The sequence below is a fragment of the Megalobrama amblycephala genome, linkage group LG23 (genome assembly GCF_018812025.1).
Source record: "Megalobrama amblycephala isolate DHTTF-2021 linkage group LG23, ASM1881202v1, whole genome shotgun sequence".
Classification (NCBI taxonomy): Eukaryota; Metazoa; Chordata; class Actinopteri; order Cypriniformes; family Xenocyprididae; genus Megalobrama; species Megalobrama amblycephala.
Window position 1 is genome coordinate 511,024 of NC_063066.1, and position 18,731 is coordinate 529,754.

Here is an 18,731-nt window from a genome sequence, read left to right on the forward strand (position 1 = left end):
CATGAGTATGAAGTAACACAGCTCTGTTTATCATATTAGATACATTTGAGTGTGTTGAAAATGATGTTATAATTTAACTCTGTGCGTTTGCTCGGCGACTGCTGTGAGACACTCGTTGCACACTGCAGTAAGCTGGATCGATTTTAGTATATCATATTAAATGCTAGATGGCTTGTGTTGATAAATTGCATGCAATCAATTTTTTAAAACGTATTGTATGATGGAGAAAATTCTGTATTACTGTTACTAAAAATAAAGCTGCATCTGATTATGCTATGTTAGCTACTTCACAAAATTGTGTTTTTCTCTGAGGCATGGTAAAGCATGGCACTCGCAAAAAAAAAAAAAAAAAAAAAAAAAAAAAGAAAGAAAATTAGATTTAAACAATAAGACTAAATGTGTTGAGCTATATAATAATAGTTAGTTTTCTGTCTATAAATGTAACTAAACAGTTGTTCTCTTGTCTATTAAAACGTAATATATATTAATGCGTCTTTGGTGTTTCCATGGTTTCTACAAAATAAAACCGGAAACCGAGGGTAACGTTGGAATGACGCAATTGGTTAAAATTGCAATTTTCTCATGATTTACAAATAGTTGGAAACATTTGGGATATTGTAAGTACTCATGTGAACAAAATATATAACACTGGCCTAGTGGTTTTTGGATATTTTACTGCAAAATTCTTACATATTACACCTTTAATGTGCAGTTTAATACATTGCTAACACATTTTATTTCAGTATTTATTATGTATTTCAGTCGATTTCACTCATCTCAGTATAGCAATATAGTTTGGGAACAGCCAATATGGCAATTTACTAACGTAAGTTGTGTAGTAAATGAAACCGCACGTCGATCTACCCCATTAATTCACACTGAGACACACAAAACTTGCAGGATTCATATTTAAACAGTCTTTTCACCGTTTAATATTTACAGACACTCTATATCGAGATTAGAATAAAGAACTTAAGAATAAAAAAAACGTACCATTCACAATCATCGGTTGGTCAAGTTGATCCTCGATCAAAATGAAATTGAAAGTGCTCTTCCTCTGAGGCAAATACTTCCAGAATTATTCCTCACTGCATCTCAAAACGATGTACATGAACCTGACTAAGCTTGATGCATTTAACGACTGACATCTCTTTCTTTTCAAACAGATTACATAAACAGAGAATATTTGAACATTTCAACATTTCTTTAGACATGTGTCTCATGTTTGTGTGATTAGTATTCACAAAGTTACAGTTCATTTTCTGAGGACTATCAGAATAGACTTCATTCAGAGAGAGACTGCAGCTCACGCATCATGTTCCCCTTCGAAAGGGAACTCGAGCTGCGTCAGAGCACTAGGGGAACCGCCTACGCAGGAACCGGCGTCTGAAACACTTATCCAATCTCGGCAATATCATATTGACTGATGAAAGCCCATGACATCATAACAATGCGACCCACAAGTATATAATGGGTGCCCAGATAACATGTCATCCTCTCTTCGTCTTCATGGACTGTTTTGTGTGAAACACTACTGTGGCATTTATGAAATGCACAGAGAAACTAGAAGGTTTACTAAGTGAGTGGATCCGTGTCCTCGTTATCTGACACCAGATGACATACATGAGCTGTGCTCTCTCTGTCTGGGGGAAGAGCATGCACGGGAAATGCTCCATTCTCATCTGGCTCTCTTTTCAATGGGGAAATTTTCAGCATCTGGACCTGGGGTCTCATTTATAAAACTTTGCGTAGATTTCATCCTAAAAGTGTACTTACGCACAAAAGCTAAATTCTGCATACGCACAAAACAAATTCAGATTTATAAAGCCATGTGTACGCCAGAACCTGCGCACAAATCCCTTTATAAATCCCAGTCAGTGGAAGATTGTGCGTACATGCATCTCCACCCTGTCTCCTCCCCGAAATCACCATATATGGAGCTTATGGCGCCTAGTTTCACTATGCATAACCTCATGTGCATATCATTTCCATACATGTTCCCATCCATGTGACACCATGGTTAACACCATCGAAGGTACAAGACATTGGAAAATTTTAGATACAGACTATAAATGCGATTTGTTTAATACACTACATTGATAAAAATCATCCAATATTCTCTTTATGTTTTAGAATAAATATATCAAAATATCCATAAAAACAAAATTGTATAAAATGCTTCAGATAAAGGTTTTAGAATAGAGTTGATTCATTCATTTCCACTGGCCAAATAGTATTTTAATAGTTTTAAACAATTCGAATCAAATTTATGCAGTTTTGCTGATAAGGTGCTTATAGGATACTTATTTATTGCAGTGTAAATGCAATTGTCTTTCTCGGCACTTCACTTAAGTATTTTAAAAAGTAAACGTGCAAATCTTACCATTTTCCTCAAATTATATCCTTCAAATACAGTGGTAATTGTTTGAAGATCCTTCACACGACATCAACACCTCCGTGCAGTTGCGGTTATACAGTAAGCTATTATCATTGGATCTCTTCAAACTGGACAACGGACCATTCGACCACCGAATCCAGCAGTGTCTTCCATAATATCGAAGTTAAGTGTGCATCACTGATCATCGTTCTCGCTAAAATATTTTGTCATAACATCTGCAGTGTAGTTTAAAGAGGAATTATTGTGCTCCTATCACTCCTCGCTGTCATTAAAACAGCATGTCACAAGAAAAGTGATCAAAAGTAGCAGATCTACTATCTGAATTCATATCAGGTTTGATTAACTTCTCCATATGACTGCGTAATGTAATTTCAGTGCTTATCGCCAATAGTGAAAGTGTAATATTAATGTAAATGTGTATATCAAAATGAAAACGCGAGTTTCCATGTGAGTTTAAATCATTCTTTTATTTATTTGAACTGTTATTGTGAACATGCACTGTATTTATGATTATGACTCATAATGAGGATTTAAAATGGTTTTCCTTCATCTGTCGTCAGTCCCTCAGCTCACCATCGGTGTCGCCAATTCCCTTTGTCTCCAGAATGTGCATACGCACGGCTCAAAGTTTGCTTAAAGGTGCGCACATTCTCCCGTCAAGTTTGTTTTTTATAGATCACAACTTTTGCGTGTGAACTGGCGTACACACGTTTCCAGCCCTGTTTTATGCGTATGCACGCTTTATAAATGAGACCCCTGGTGGTTTGGGTCCCGCTCGCACTGAGGCAGAGCGGAGACTCAGATCATGGGGCTCTCAGATGGAGCTCACCGAACAGTTTGAGAGGGGTGTGACTGCTCACGCCATTCGGCAGCTCGTGAGAGTGAGCTGCTTGGAGAGGATGCGTTGTCATCTGCATCCTCGGGTCCAGCGGCGGGTGCACTTCCAGCCAAGGAGGATAGAGAGGGTGAGTCTACTGAATGAGTATTATGATTCTGATGGTCTGCCTTTGGCTTTGATAGTGAGAAGACCCTTTCAGGCTTGTAAGGGTGGAAGACACCACCTTCTTTCCATGGTGCTTTCCATGGTGGACATGGTGGTTACCATGTCTTGTATATATTTAAAATACTAATGTATTTCTTTTCGACCGCTGTTCCCTGTGTAGGATGTGCGTGGGCATTCATCTAAATTGGGAAGGAATTTTTATTTTTTATCTATTGTAAAAATATAATGATTAGGGCCCTGAAGTTCCCTGTAGGTTGTCTAGAACGATTTTTAGAGAGAAAGAAGTTATTGTATGTTCTCTGGTTAGACCACACTCTTTTGTATTTCTCAGCAAGTAAGCTGGCCTCTTCCCACTTTAGAGTAGTTTTGAGGGCACTGCTCTGTTGCAGGCTGGTCCTCTTCAGGCCGCTTTGGTAGCCATCTCAGGGTAGAGTAGTTTGTCTCCTCTCCTATAGGTTCGGAGGGCTGTTTTTGCAAAGAGATGAGCACTTTGACTTCAGATTAAATTTCTAGCGTTGGCCCACATGGCCGCCTGACACTGTTACCTAGTTTGCATTACTCCTCCTTTTCTAATAAGGATAGTTAAGGCTATAAAGAAAGATAAATCTGCCAGCTTAGGGGTTTCGGATTGAGTGATTATGCCTCATCTCTTCTTTGAGATTTGTTCTGGTGAGGCCGCTGCTCTGAGGAGCACCAGGTATATCTATGCTTTGTGGGCTGGTGCTCACCAGGGCTGCCCTGACAGCTGGCCTAGGCTAAGTGCTAGGGATAGTGAAGGTGGTCTATATAATAAAATCGATCTCGCTCACTGCAGTGTGCAACAAGTGTCTCACAGAAGCCGCCGAGCGAACGCACAGAATAATGTTACAACATAATTTTCAACACAGTCAAATGTATCTAATACAGTGCTGTGTTACCTCATACACTTGACCGGAAGAAACGGCGCCGGCGACTGCAGCAAAATAAAAGTTCTGCTGCTCGCAAGGCGTGTTGCGTTCGTCTCTCATTAGCAATCTCTCCCGCGGCCTCGTTAAGCTCCAACATCACTCAGCCCTGCGCTGCTTCATACTACAGTAACGTTAATAATCTCATCCATGAACATGATTTCTGCTCGAGTCCTGTCCCGATTATTTTCCACTGGCTGTGGAACTCGGCGTCAAGCTACTCCTTTGTTTTGAATAAGCAACCTCTAGCGGCGTTGCCTATTACATATTGTAGCTTTAATGTACTGTAAGAATATTTTTAATGTACACAACAATATAAAGTACATTAAAGTTTTCTAGATTTCAAAGTGTGTGTGTACATGTGTATATACTAAAAAAAAGTCTCAGGTTACGACCAGGTTATAACCTGACTCAGACTCAGGTTATAAACATAATTCCCTGAGAAGGGAATGTGACGCTGCTTCAGTGATGCTTTGGAATCAATATACCAAAACTCCATACTTACAGGTGCCTGTCCGTGTTAAACTGTGGCACACTAAGAAAAGAGCACATACGAACCTGGAGCAGCGTCCAGGTTGAGGTTATAATATTTCACAAATGTGAGCGGAGAGGACCAGCCTGCCACATCAAATACTGAAATAGCCTGGACTATCCACTTGCTAACTGTCGGTTTGGACACAGAGAGCCCCCTTTAATGCAGTCCAAAACAAACAAATAGCTGATCTGATTTTCTCTCAGGGCAGCTCTGTGGACATAGGTGTGGCCAAGCAGGAACCCTGGTACATGTTGCAGGCCTCAGCCTCAAAGTGCCATGAAGGAAATGGGTTATCAACGGGTTTCTCCCCACAGTTGTACTCTCTAAAGGAACATGGTAGGCAGAAATTGCTGACATGTACACCTTCAGAGTGGACGGGGAAAGCCCTGATGAGAAGCGATCTTGCAGGAACTCTAGCACTGTACCGACTGGGCAGTTTAGTGGATCCAACTGTCACATATCACACAAAGAAGTGAAAAGTTTCCACTTCAGGGCATACAGTTTCATTGTGGACGGAGCTCTGGAGTGAAGTATGGTCTCAAAAACCTCTGGTTGAGAGACCAGTCTCTATGAGTTGGGCCCCCTCAGAGGCCAAACCCACAGGTTCCACATTTCTGGGTGGATGTGAAATGTCGTGCCTCCCGCTTGAGACAGAAGGTCCCTCCTGACCGGAATCTTCCAAGGGAGAGCCGTCGAGGAGTGACACTAGGTCCGAGAATTATTTCAGTTTGGCCAGTAAGGTGCTACTAGCAGCAGACTTATTCCTTCCAGGCAGACCTTCTCCAGAACTCCTGGGATCAGTACAATAGGGGTAAACATCTGTAGCATGGCATCCAGTCCCAGAGGAGTTGGATGTGTGAGGGAGAACCAAAGTGGACAGTGCGTCTTATCCTGAGACGCAAACAGATCCACTTCCGCTTGGCTCCCATATGAGCTTCACCGCCTTGGGGTGAACTCTCCATTCCCCTGACCTCAGCCCCTGTCTCGACAGGATGTCTGCTCCTACATTTTGGGTCCCCGGGATATATATCGCCCTCAAGGAGAGCATCTTCCCCAGGGACCACAAGAGGATCTGGCCAGTCTACATAGTGGGCGCGAACGCAGACCCCCCTGTCGATTTATGTAAGAGACCATCGATGTGTTGTCTGTACGATCAAGCACATAATGGCCTCTTAGGTCTGGGAGAAAGTACTTCAATGCTTTGAAGACTGTCATCATCCCCAGGCAATTTATGTGCCTCGAAAGACGATGACTCCTCCACAGCCCTTGAGCTGAGCAGCCTTCCATTACCCCTCCCCAGCCTGTGAGAGAAGCGTCTGTCGTGAGAGTGACCCGACGACTTTGAGCTCCTAACACAGGACCCTGGGACAGGAACCAAGATTTCCTCCATATAACCAAAGTGCGGAGACACCACCACATAATCTTGATTGTACGGACTGGGTTCCCCCTCGGGGAAAACCCTTCGGTCCTGAGCCACCACTGTAAGAGTCTCAAGTACAGCAGGCAAAAGGTATCACGTTGGATGCAACTGCTATCAGACCCAAAAGTCTCTGAAACTGTTTTACAGTGAGTGACTGGCCTAGCTTTATTTCTTTCACAACTGAGAGAATAACAGCAATAGGGTGACACGACGGCCCGCATTATTTATTACTGAATCCCATATGACACCAAGGAAAGTGGTCCTTTGTAATGGAGAAAGCACACTCTTCTTGGCGTTCAGTCTCAACCCCAATTTCTGCATGGGAGAGAGAATGACATCTTGATGCCGGACCGCAATCTGTTCTGACTGTGCTAGAATTAGCCAGTCGTCTATGTAGTTCAGAATGCCTATGCCCTGCAGCCTGAGCGGGGCCAGTGCTGCATCTGCGCATTTCATGAATGTGCAGGGTGAAAGAGCTAGGCCGAATGGAAGAACACTATATATGGTCCTTTAGATCTTTTGTGACAAACCAATCCTCTGATTTGAGTCAGGATTTGACTTAATGTCAACATCTTGAACTTGAGTCTTCTGACTGAACAATTTAGATGACGAAGATCTAAAATGGGACGCAACCCTACATCCTTTTTCGAAACAGTTAAGTAACGGCTGTAAAACCCAGACTCTCTGTCTGGTGGATGGACCCGTTCTATAGCTTCTTTTGCTAACAGTGTCTTTACTTCTTGTTCCATCACCAGAGCCTGCTCCGGATGCACTAAGGTTAGTAGCACCCCGTTGTATAGTGGTGGATGAGAACCTAACTGGATTCTGTACCCTCTTTCTATAGTCTGCAGGACCCATTGAGATATATTTGGCAGACGTTTCCACTCTGCCATAAAATCTACTAAGGGAACCAGCCTCTCGAGGCTGGCCTCTGGTGTATTTGGAACAGCCATCTCGGTGACCTGAAGCACACTGGCAGGAAACTAATAATCTGACTGTTTTTCTAACCTCCTCAGAGGGTGTGAGTGTGATGCAGTGTCGTGTGAACACTGAGTTACAAGCTCACTGGAGCATCAGGACCTCTTTTGACCCGAAGCCGCCTTCACCAGAAGAACGGTCCTCAGATCCAGCTTTGGCTTGGAAGACTTCGGTTGAGAGTGTCGTCCCGGCCCCCAGGATTTTTGAGATGGAGCACCGTTTTGTTGCACTCTATATGAGGAGATTGACAGCTGGGGCTGCTCAGCCATGAGGAACGCTAGCCTGATCACTTTCCCCGAAAAGTGACAGGCAGGAGCGGAGTGTGCGAAGCGCAGCCTCTCACAATGCTCGCAGTCAGCCCCCTCGAAGGCTGACAGAGCATGCTCCGCTCCCAAATACATAACACACAAGTCGTTTGTATCCACATCCGTGAGAAAACGAGGGCGAGGAACAGCAAATAAGACACACAGTTTGACACAGAGCACTTTGCTGAGGCACAAAAGCTGAAGACAGTCTTTCTGGATGTACTTTTATCCTTTCCTGGTCGTGACGCCACCTGCCTGTGACGTTCACTCTCGACATTGGAATAGTTGACATACGTGCATCAGAAGCAATCACGCAGAGACATTCCCAAAGTGTCATTGATGCAGCGCAAGTTCCCTAGAAAGGGAACAGCTTTATAATAAACTAGTAGTGTAATGCTAATGCATTTGTAATGATTTGGAATTGTATTGGAAATATACATGAACCACATTAAAACGATGCTTCAAATATAAACTCTATTTCAAGAAGTATTAAAAGTACATTTTAAATGTATTTAAAGAAATACACTTAAATTGCACTAAATGGACTTAAAGTGGTTCCATTTTAACAAAATTTCAATATATTTAATATATTGCAAATAGCTTAAAAATTTAACTTAAGTATATTTTAAAATACACTTATGCTTAAAGTTGTTTCAAAATAATGTATTTAATATGCACTTAGTATAGTATAATTTTAATATATTAAGTGTCTAAAAAAAGCACAATTTAAATATATTTCCTTTTCACCTGGGTGTACTATTTTAATATCGAATGGGACTAAACTGCCACACTTAGTATATAAAAGCATACATTTATGTGTACTATTAGTGTAACAGTAGTAAACTTTAAGAGCACAACTAGTTCATAATTACTTTTCATTTGTACTGCAAGTGAACTTATGAGTATACTAGTAGTGTACTATTTTAATACTAGAATATTTGAAGTATACTCTCAGTAAACTACTAGTTTAGTAGTTTTATACTGCAAGTATACTTGTATGTTTATTTTAAGTGAACATAATCACACTTATAGTTTACTATTTATATAATTTTTTATAGTTTACTATTTATATTATTTATTAATTGCTATATTATTTTTGCACTAAGTATGCTACTATATTCCTATTTTAATATATTTTTTTTTAATAATAATTTTTTTATGCTTGAAATATACCTTTAACTCTACTTTAACTCTTTTCATTTTAAAAAACATTTTATTCTAGCTTCATGCATCCTTTTTTAATCAACATTTGAATGTGGGTAAGTTTCACAAAAAAGCAACATTTTAAACAAAAAGCTGAGAAAATCACATTTTTGTCAAAGACTACATCTGGATAGGATTCAGAACGAATAGATGGAGTAGATTGAGTCCATAAACACCCCCAAAGCTTTACAGTCATATAGCTTGTCCTGGGTCGACATTTCATTCAGTAACGTTAGGCAGTTTTGATTTACATGCTTTATAATGTCTGATGATCGCATTATTTTACATTTGTGTGAGTGATCTAGGGTTGTGCTGAACGACATCACGATGGAGAGACACCATCGTGATGCCCCGCCCCCGCTCCGCTGCGAGTCTTGCAAGTCGACACCATAGACTGTAAAAAAATACACACACTAATCCTAGTCTCCTTTATAGACTATAGTTAACCTAAAATCTTTGCAGGAATTGCTCTGTAAATTATATTGAGAATATAACTAATGCATTTATGCTATTTTAAATACTGTAGTCTATGCCAGAGACGTGGCGTGTGTTAGTCTGTGAAAATACCGTGTCAGGCATTTGATCTTGACATTGTTAGAATCTAGTCTTTTTTACATGTCTAACACTGTACATTTAACTTAAAATATTTAATTTTGTACAAGAAAACAGCCCTTATTAATGAATTATTAGTAGCCTATTGTTGTGTCTCGGGAGATCGTGCTCATTGTTACATAGCTCTGTGGCTATACTGCACTGAAGCAGCAGTTTAAAATATAAACCCAGAATTCAGCAAACTTCAATTAACTTTTGTCTGGTTAATAAATACCTTTAAAGACAATTTTCCTTGGCCATAATGTCAAATTAAATGAAAGAATGAAGGTGATTCTGATAACACAAATTTATTAAAACACAGAAGAACAACAAAGAACAAGAAAGCGGGAACAACACTCAGACCGTTTTTTCTATTGACAAGTATTTTAATTGTGTTTAAAATATTTAATGGTATAGAATGATGAGTTGTTCAGAAAATCTTTTCGGCTCACACAAATGCAGATTTGAGCAGCATCTGCGATTCCCATACGCTGAAACCACTTCAACAACTCTCACACACTTCACACATTCCAACTGCTCTGTGGATTTTAACTCAACAGCTGGCTATGCTTTCCACTCTTATAACAGACAAAAACAGAAACCAACTCTAAATATTCAGCCTGGACAACTGCACCGCAAAAATAATCATTAATGACTGAAACACATTTAAACATATTAATTAATAAAAGCAAAACAGAAACAACACTAATTTAAGTAGCAACTTTGTCTCAGATGTTTCTCCAAAAATTCCTTAAGATAACACAGCTAAGAAAAAATAGAAAAATACAATAAAAAAAATAAATACAATTGGCTTGAATTTTACAAAAAATGTAAAAATAAAATAAAAAGGTGAAAAAAAAATAGACTTAAAATTTAGAAAAAAATAGAATTAATACTATTTACAAAAATAATAATAAACAGGTGGCTTGAATTAAAAACAATAATAAAATTAAATACAATAAAGAGGTAAAAAAAAAAAAAGAAAGACCATCACCTTGGAATTATAAGGTTCTATCTGGCATTTTTGTCAAAATTGAGTTATTCACATATTCTGTAACAACTTATTTACATTATGTGATGTTTCTTTTTTAAGTTGTGTACATTTTGGGACTTTTTTTTTGTAAACAAAAAGGTTCTATCTACTAGAACTTTCTATAAGGTTCTATCTATGAGCCAGTCAGCACTTCGAATGCACACACGAGGACCGGTCAGGAATCAGGATCAGCTTTCTTTGTCATGCCGCTGGGCTGCTCCGTGTGACAGCGGAAAAGAGAAGCGAAATCAGTGAATACTAAACAATGCCACGCAACGCAATGTTTATTAGAAACTTAATGATCGACTATTTTATTTATGATCTTGTCAATGACAACAGCCCAAATTCCAGCGAATTTCAGTCTTTTTGACTGAGGAGTTATTTTTTTATAGTTAGACACACCAATCTAGCCAGCAGCGCTATTAAGAGGCAAGACTAAAGGATAGGTTTTGTAGTCTATTTGTTTTATTCCAGTCACATCATTGTCATATGAGGGAGGTTATGTTTTAGCCTCGATCCATCCTGTGTACTTGTATTGAGCTGTATGCAGCTATAAAGCTCTACACTATGGCACACCAGATTAAAGCGCGTAAACTATGACATTAAGTGAGATGAAATGTTAAATTTTACATTGCTAGTAAAAACTGAGTTGCTGCATATGAAATCATTTAAATATTTTAATTGTGAAATATTTTTAAATTATATATAGTCAATGAAACATTTTTCATTTTTTATTAAACTTTGTGAAACACCTTTGCTGAAGCATTATCTGTTTTCTTGCAGTTTTTTTGTTGTCTTAATGTCTTTTTTTAATTTTACAATATTAAGCCTTAAAGCCTTAAAATGTAACAATTTAATTAATCTTCATTACAACAATAAACATTACAGCATGTTATTTCAGCCATACCGATGGCTAGAGAGAAAGCCATTTTATGTGTCCCACTTTCTGTGGTATAAAGTCTTGGTCAGATGTATTACAGTAGCTGCTTTCTGTATAAATAAAAGGAAACTTAACCTTTAACTGTTCCTGCAATAATGTCCCTAGTGAAAAAAATAGTATACTTAAGCACTTAAATTTATTTGTATGTACTTTAGTATAACTAAAATGTATTTGTGGCATGCTATATATTGGTATACTTAAAGTCTGCTAAATTGGAACAACTAATTTTGTACTGCAGTAAAGTAGTGCTGAAGTTAAACTTCTTAAACTATTAAACTTCAACTAAAGTTGTATTAAATATACTTGTTTGTGCTAAAGTGGAACTATTCCAAGTATACTTTAGTACACTTTAAATATACTCCTGTATTTAAGTTTTGAAATGCAGAATTCACTCAGCATAAGCTTCAAATGTATTTTGGTGACATTAGAATTGCACTTCAATTACACTGTAAGAGTGTTGAACATACATTAGTATTATAGTGATGATAAACTTTTAGTGATTTTAAAACACATTGCAATGGCATTCCAAGTAAACTTGAAGTGTGCTAATGGCATCTTTATAGTGAGCTTTGAATAGGCTACAATAAAGTAGCCTATTCGAACATCTTAAGAATGTTCATCTTAAGAATTCTACATCTAGTCTACATCTTAAGTCTACATCTTAAGAATTTGCCTTTTACAGACACCCCCAGTATACCAGGAACTAACTTATCCAGTGAACATCAGTAAGCGAATGGGAACAGATATATTTTTGTATATTGAATGTAGGAACCAGTACAGGCTGGATTCAAACTCGGGTCGCTGTCGCCCAGGAGCACTCACTTTACCTGTTGTGCCACCACGCAGATATACTCAACACAAAACTCGGTTTACTTTGTGTTCTCGCTATACTGTTACAAGTACAGCTATAAGTAAACAGATTTTCAGATTATCAGATTAATGACAGCACAAATTATATGGATTAAAAGACTGCGAATTGCTGAGAAAAGTCTCAATATAGGCACAGTAAGTGGTGCGTGAAAATAAACGTGAAACAACCAGTATATAACACGAAAGCTGTTGAAGAAATAAAGCCAGCAGACGCAACATTAAATATCAAGAATGTTTTGCTTCCCTTTTACTTGACATGATCTGTCATTAACGCAACATGAAGCAATTGCTTAAACCAGCATAACATTAGTTTTATTCTTGTGCGCGCACTAAAACACAGACAGTTCCGTTTATTGGTGGAAGAATGTGAACATGCTGAACTGCTTGTGTTTCAGTGCACGCACATGGAATAAAACCATCTGTAACATTTCTCTACCGATTGTCTCTGCGCGCTTCAACTCTCAATGTACCACAACTGCTCCTGACATAAAACGCAATGAAATGAATTGGCGATTTCGCATTACACTGCAGATTTAAATGTGACACATGAATTAAAATGATTTATTTTTCATGCAGTTAACGTTTCTGAATTTATTTGACATTTTAACTTTTTGTGTAATTTTTGAGGACTGGTCAGCATCAGTTTAATAATTAGTTTAATAATTCCTAATATTTGGACAGCCCAATGGGCTGCAGTCAATATTTCAATGTGCAACGGGCCATTAAAGTACCATTAATGGAAAAAGTGTATTACACTTAGGTGCATTGGAATGCATTAGAAATACACTAAAGTAATAAAAGTTATGATCAGGTACGCGAATTTCTTTCACCATTTCAAACTGACTATATGTTGTTTTCTTTATTTGTCATAATTACAAATATTTACTTTTGTAACTACTTTCTATATGTATGTATATTTGCTTTGCAACCATGCAAAATCGTGAAAAGTGCTATAGAAATAAATTTGAATTGAATTAAACAATAGCCTACCTGATATTCAAATTGTGGGCAAATTATTGAAAATGTCATAATTATAAAACTTACTTCATGATTATTTTTTACAACTCAAAACATTTCCTGTAAACTTTTATCTAGACCAATACTTTTTTTTTTTTTACACTCAACAAGTAGAACTCAAATACAGTTAATTGAATTGTACATTTAATCATAACAGGTCAACATAGGATTCAACAAAAATAAAGTACTGAAGTAGTACTTAAATATTTAACAAATTAAATCATTTTATTTGCAAATTGCTCATTGTTATATTTGAGCTGTAGGCAAAAGTTTGAAAATTCTGCCTTTACAGCACCTGTTAGCAGAAACAAAGTAGATGTTTCACTTCATACCTCACGTTTTCTTTGGTTTGCACAAAAAGAAAGTCTCTTCTAAAAAAAATTACATAGCATCATCTAAAAATAATTTCATCATTCTCAGATTTGAAATACATGGTAAGACTTGTGTCTTTAGCTACAATGAGTTTCTGGACTCTAAAGGTTTCATTCTGACAAATGTGCCAAAATCTGCAATACAGATTTCCAATAGTGTGCATGCCAAAGAGTTGTTTAGCAAAAGTACAGCAAAACCGAATGTTGGTGAATGTGATGGAATTGGCTTTATGGCGTGTTTGAAACATAGATCAATCATTGTGTGTCAAATTCTGGTTCAACCAATAGTAGGACGTTGGGGCAGGTCAATGGGGGTCAAGGTTTAGCTTCAGCAGTTACAGTGTTTTCAAGTCATGTCAGAAAGAGCGTATTTATGAGATAAAACTCATAATTATGAGTTTTGGTAAATATGAGTTTTCTTAAGAGTTTCAGAGTTAGGTGCATGACGGTGAGAAAACGTCAGAGGCAATGGATGCAGAGTCTGCCCTGGTGAAAAAAAAAACCTACCAAAATGAATTTAAAATTTACATTCTACAAACCCATTAATATATTTACTGACATAAATATTCTAATTAAACTATTTGGAGTTCTTCTTTATATTGCACAATGCGTATTTCTTAATATTAAGCCTAAAATGTATTTAATATCACTATTAGTAAGGATAGTATGATCACTTCTAATTTTTGGACCAAAAACTACTTCACGCAGTAACCTAGAATACTGTCTAACACTTGATGACTGCTCTGTTAAGTCTTCATCGTCAGTTAGGAACCTGGGTGTGCTCTTTGATACCAATCTTTCATTTGAAGGCCATGTTACTAGCATCTGCAAAACCGCATTCCTCCATCTTAAAAATATATCTAAACTACGACATATGCTCTCAATGAAAAATTCAGAACAGTTAGTTCATGCGTTCATGACCTCAAGGCTAGATTACTGTAACGCTCTACTGGGTGGTTGTTCCTCCCACTTGATAAATAAACTACAGCTCGTACAAAATGCAGCAGCTAAAGTTCTTACTAGAACTAGGAAGTATGACCATATTAGCCCAGTTCTGTCATCACTGCATTGGCTTCCTGTTAAACATTGTATAGATTTTAAAATCTTGCTAATTACTTACAAAGCACTAAATGGTTTAGCTCCCCAGTACCTGAGCGAGCTCTTAATGCATTATAGTCCTTCATGTTTATTGCAATCTCAGAATTCAGGCCATCTGATAATACCTAGAATATCAAAATCAACCGCAGACGGTAGATCCTTCTCCTATTTGGCACCCAAACTCTGGAACAATCTTCCTAGCATTGTTCGGGATGCAGACACACTCTGTCAGTTTAAATCTAGACTAAAAACACATCTCTTTAACCTGGCATACACATAACACATTATCAATTTATATTTTCAAATCCGTTAAAGGATTATTAGGCTGCATAAATTAGGTCAGCCAGAACCGGGAACACTTCCTATAACACCAGATGTACTCATTACATTAGAAAAAGAATGGCATCTACGCTAATATTAGTCTTTCTGTTTATCCCGAGATTTACCGTAGTCAACAAGATCCGGGCCGTATCCAGCTGAGACCAAGGACCTGCGCCTTGACACGACCACAACGCAGCCCTGAAGTATCAGCAGAGATCGAGACGACTAGATCATCCATTGTGAAGACATCATCAACACGACAGTCAGTGCCACAGTTCCTCAACAAACCGACCATACCGGCGTGATGAATACGATCCTCAATTGGACACGACCACAACGCAGCCCTGAAGTATCAGCAGAGATCGAGTCGACTAGATCATCCACTGTGAAGGCCTCATCGACACGACAGTCAGTAGCACAGTTCCTCAACAAACCGTCCATACCGGCGTGATGAATACGATCCTCAACTGGATGGAACTGAAATAAATACTTTGAATGTTGCGATCCTATCAGATTTATGATAGCAACCTGAATCGTAACAAAGCACTGTTCGCCAGAGGAGAACTGGCCCCCCGACTAAGCCTGGTTTCTCCCAAGTTTTTTTTTTCTCCATTTTAACACCTATTTGCCACTTGTTTGCCACCTGATGTCACCTGTTGGAGTTTGGGTTCCTTGCCGCTGTCGCCTTTGGCTTGCTTAGTTGGGGACACTTGACATTTGACTTGACATTTGATATTCAACAGTATTCATGACATTTATTCAACAGTGCTTTGATCTGCCTGCATTGACACTATTCTTGAAGAGCTGCTGTGCAGCAAAAACTATGTACCAGTTATCAATGTAAAGCTGCTTTGATACAATCTGCATTGTAAAAAGCGCTATATAAATAAAGGTGACTTGACTTGACTTGACTGTATAATTTGAATGCAAGATATTTAAAGTGTACCTAAAGTATTCTTGCAATAGTTCCACTTTAGCACAATAAAAAAGTATATCTTTAGTTGGACCTCAACACAAAAATACCAATTAAGCAGACTTTGAGTATACAAATTTAGTATACTAAAAGTACAATTGCAGGGTATTTATATTAAGTACATAAATATGTAATTATTTGTAAAAAAAAAAACATAAATATGTAAGCATTTGTAGTATATTTAGCATAAAATAAACATATTTCAATACATTTTAGGGGTGTTATATTACCTACTATATTCCTACCTAAATTTAACATCTGCACTGGACAAAATATTTATTACTGCCTTTTATGCTTAACTTTAATATTCATTCTAACATATTCATTCTAAAAAATGAAATAAAATATGAATTACTATTCACAAAGCAATAATAAACAGGTGGGTAAATAAAAAATTAAATTATAAAATTACTATTCAGAAAACTAATAATAATTTTTCAAAAAAATTAAAATACAATAAAAAAATAAAATTAGACAATTACTATTCACAAAAATTATAATAAACAGGTGTCCTAAATGTAAAATAAAAAATAAATAAAATAAAGGTAAAAAAATAAATAAAAATAAAATAGAAAATTACTATTCAGAAAAATAATAATAAAATAAAAGGCTTGAATTTTACCAAAAAAATAAAAAATAAATAAATAAATAAAATAAAATGGTAAAAAAAATGTAAATAAATAAAATTAGACAATTACTATTCACAAAAAATATAATAAAATATATAATAAAAATATAATAATAAAAAAATATAATAATAGGTAGCCTGAATAAATAATAAAATAAAATAAAATAAAATAAAATAAAATAAAATAAAATAAAATAAAATAAAATAAAACAACTGTCGCATGTCCTGTCTGACAATGGTGAGGAATTCTCACTGAATTCCACCAGTCACTTAATGTCATTCAACTCTTCGGCTGTTGTTTAGGCATGGAAAACCTTTCACCTTGAACAGGGTATGCCAGCAGGGGAGGCATGTCATGATGTTTAAGAGACAAAGAGGTAGCTTGGTATTAAGGGGGTCAGAAAGTTACATTCCTAATTGGCTTAAAAAAAACAGCATGAAGAAAAAAACTGGACTGCAAACCTCCAGACTCAAGGGAGTAGAACAGCCAAAAACAACAGTCACGAGAAGTATTTGGACATCTACGTCACACTTAAAAAAAAAAAAAAAAAAAAATTATGAATGTTACTGCATTATCAAACAAAATAGCATTACAATAGCAATACATTTTTCAAGCAAATATTAAACAAAAACAATGTGTTTGCTGATGGACACTATGAGGTATGTAATAATTTTTGCAACTTAAGTGTCTGCATACAGTTACAGCAGCACCTTAGACACTCAGAAAGCAGTATATGATGCAATTCCATACAAAGCAACTTCTGGAAGATGCTGGCATCTTTGACACAAGTCCAAGCCCTTGCAATTCAGAACTGCACGGTGGCATGCAGCAGGCACTGTCGGCAGCTTTCTCGACGTGGCTGATATCTGGGGCAGGTCAGACACAACAGAAGCTGATGGGTGGTACAGTTAAGTGCCCTGTCTTAACTAAACAAAAAAATTTTTTCGGGAAGCTGATGCATTTGCGTGCCAGTGGACAGTGTAGCTGCAAGAGATGCCTTCCATCAATCACGCGCATAGCTTTTTGGTTGGAGGCTGGCGTGGGCTTCTGCTGCACAGGGAGCACCAGAGCCCTCTCTGACATATGACATATACACAGCTGCTGGAGAGGCACAGGCCCCAACACAAACTGACATGCCAAATCCCAAAGAAAACAAGGGGAGCTGTCTCCAGTCAAAGGACTGCTTTTCAACATCTCATTTGTAATGCAACCAAAAGAACAGCTGGGGATATGGGGGTGGGAGGCGTCCCAAACAGCACAGAGGAGCAGTAAGCCAACAAGTCCAAATCGCAAAATGGGAAGCGCTTGGAAAAGTGACAAGCAGGCAGACAAAACAGGAGAAATGTTATTGTAAGACCTTTGGTGTGGGGTCAGGTATGCAACCCAACCTGGCCTTCTCTCTGGTCCTCTATACTCACTTTTGACCTGAGCACTGGCCAACACACAGACCACCGGCCCACAACAATGAACTATTCAGCCTATGCTATGACCAGGAAGTGCGAGTGAGCGTGTGAAACATGTATGATTCCTATCAGCTATCAGCAGACTGCTTAACAAACTTCCCATTTGACTGAGATTTACTGCTTTGAGACACACCATTTGCAAATTTGCTATTGTAAGAGGAATTTAGAAGCTGGACCATCAACGTATGCATGACATCTGTAATCGGCTTTCAAATTCCAGTCTGGGACAACCTACATACTGGGCACCAGGGTTGGAGATTAATGGGGGCTTGGGGCAAAAATGGCACCAAAATGAACAGAAATGCCCTCCAAATTCTAGATAAGGGGGCGCAAAATGCCATTGCACAATTAATCAATATCTATTATGGCTGTTATGATTAAAGTGAAATATAAAAAATGAATGAAAAGTATTGATTGCTTTACAATTAGATCTGCTCAGGTTGAAACAACGATTTGTTTTTATGCATTTTTTTCAGTGCTAAGGAATATAAACCACAAAATTTTCTTATGAACGCAATGCCTGAACAGAGGTGTTTAGATTAGTCAAAATGTTTTGTTCAGTGCTCTAACAACAAATAAATAAGAGATTAATTTTGCAGTGTAGACACATTCAGTGGATATTTGCGAGAGTGCAGAACT

At 37.6% G+C, this 18,731-nt stretch overlaps 1 protein-coding gene across 1 annotated transcript in view; it reads right to left on the minus strand.

The window, feature by feature from the left end:
- fgfrl1a (fibroblast growth factor receptor like 1a) overlaps positions 1-18,731 on the minus strand; it is a 147,184-nt gene that overhangs the window by 114,855 nt on the left and 13,598 nt on the right. The gene's annotated exons all lie outside the window — the stretch shown is intronic.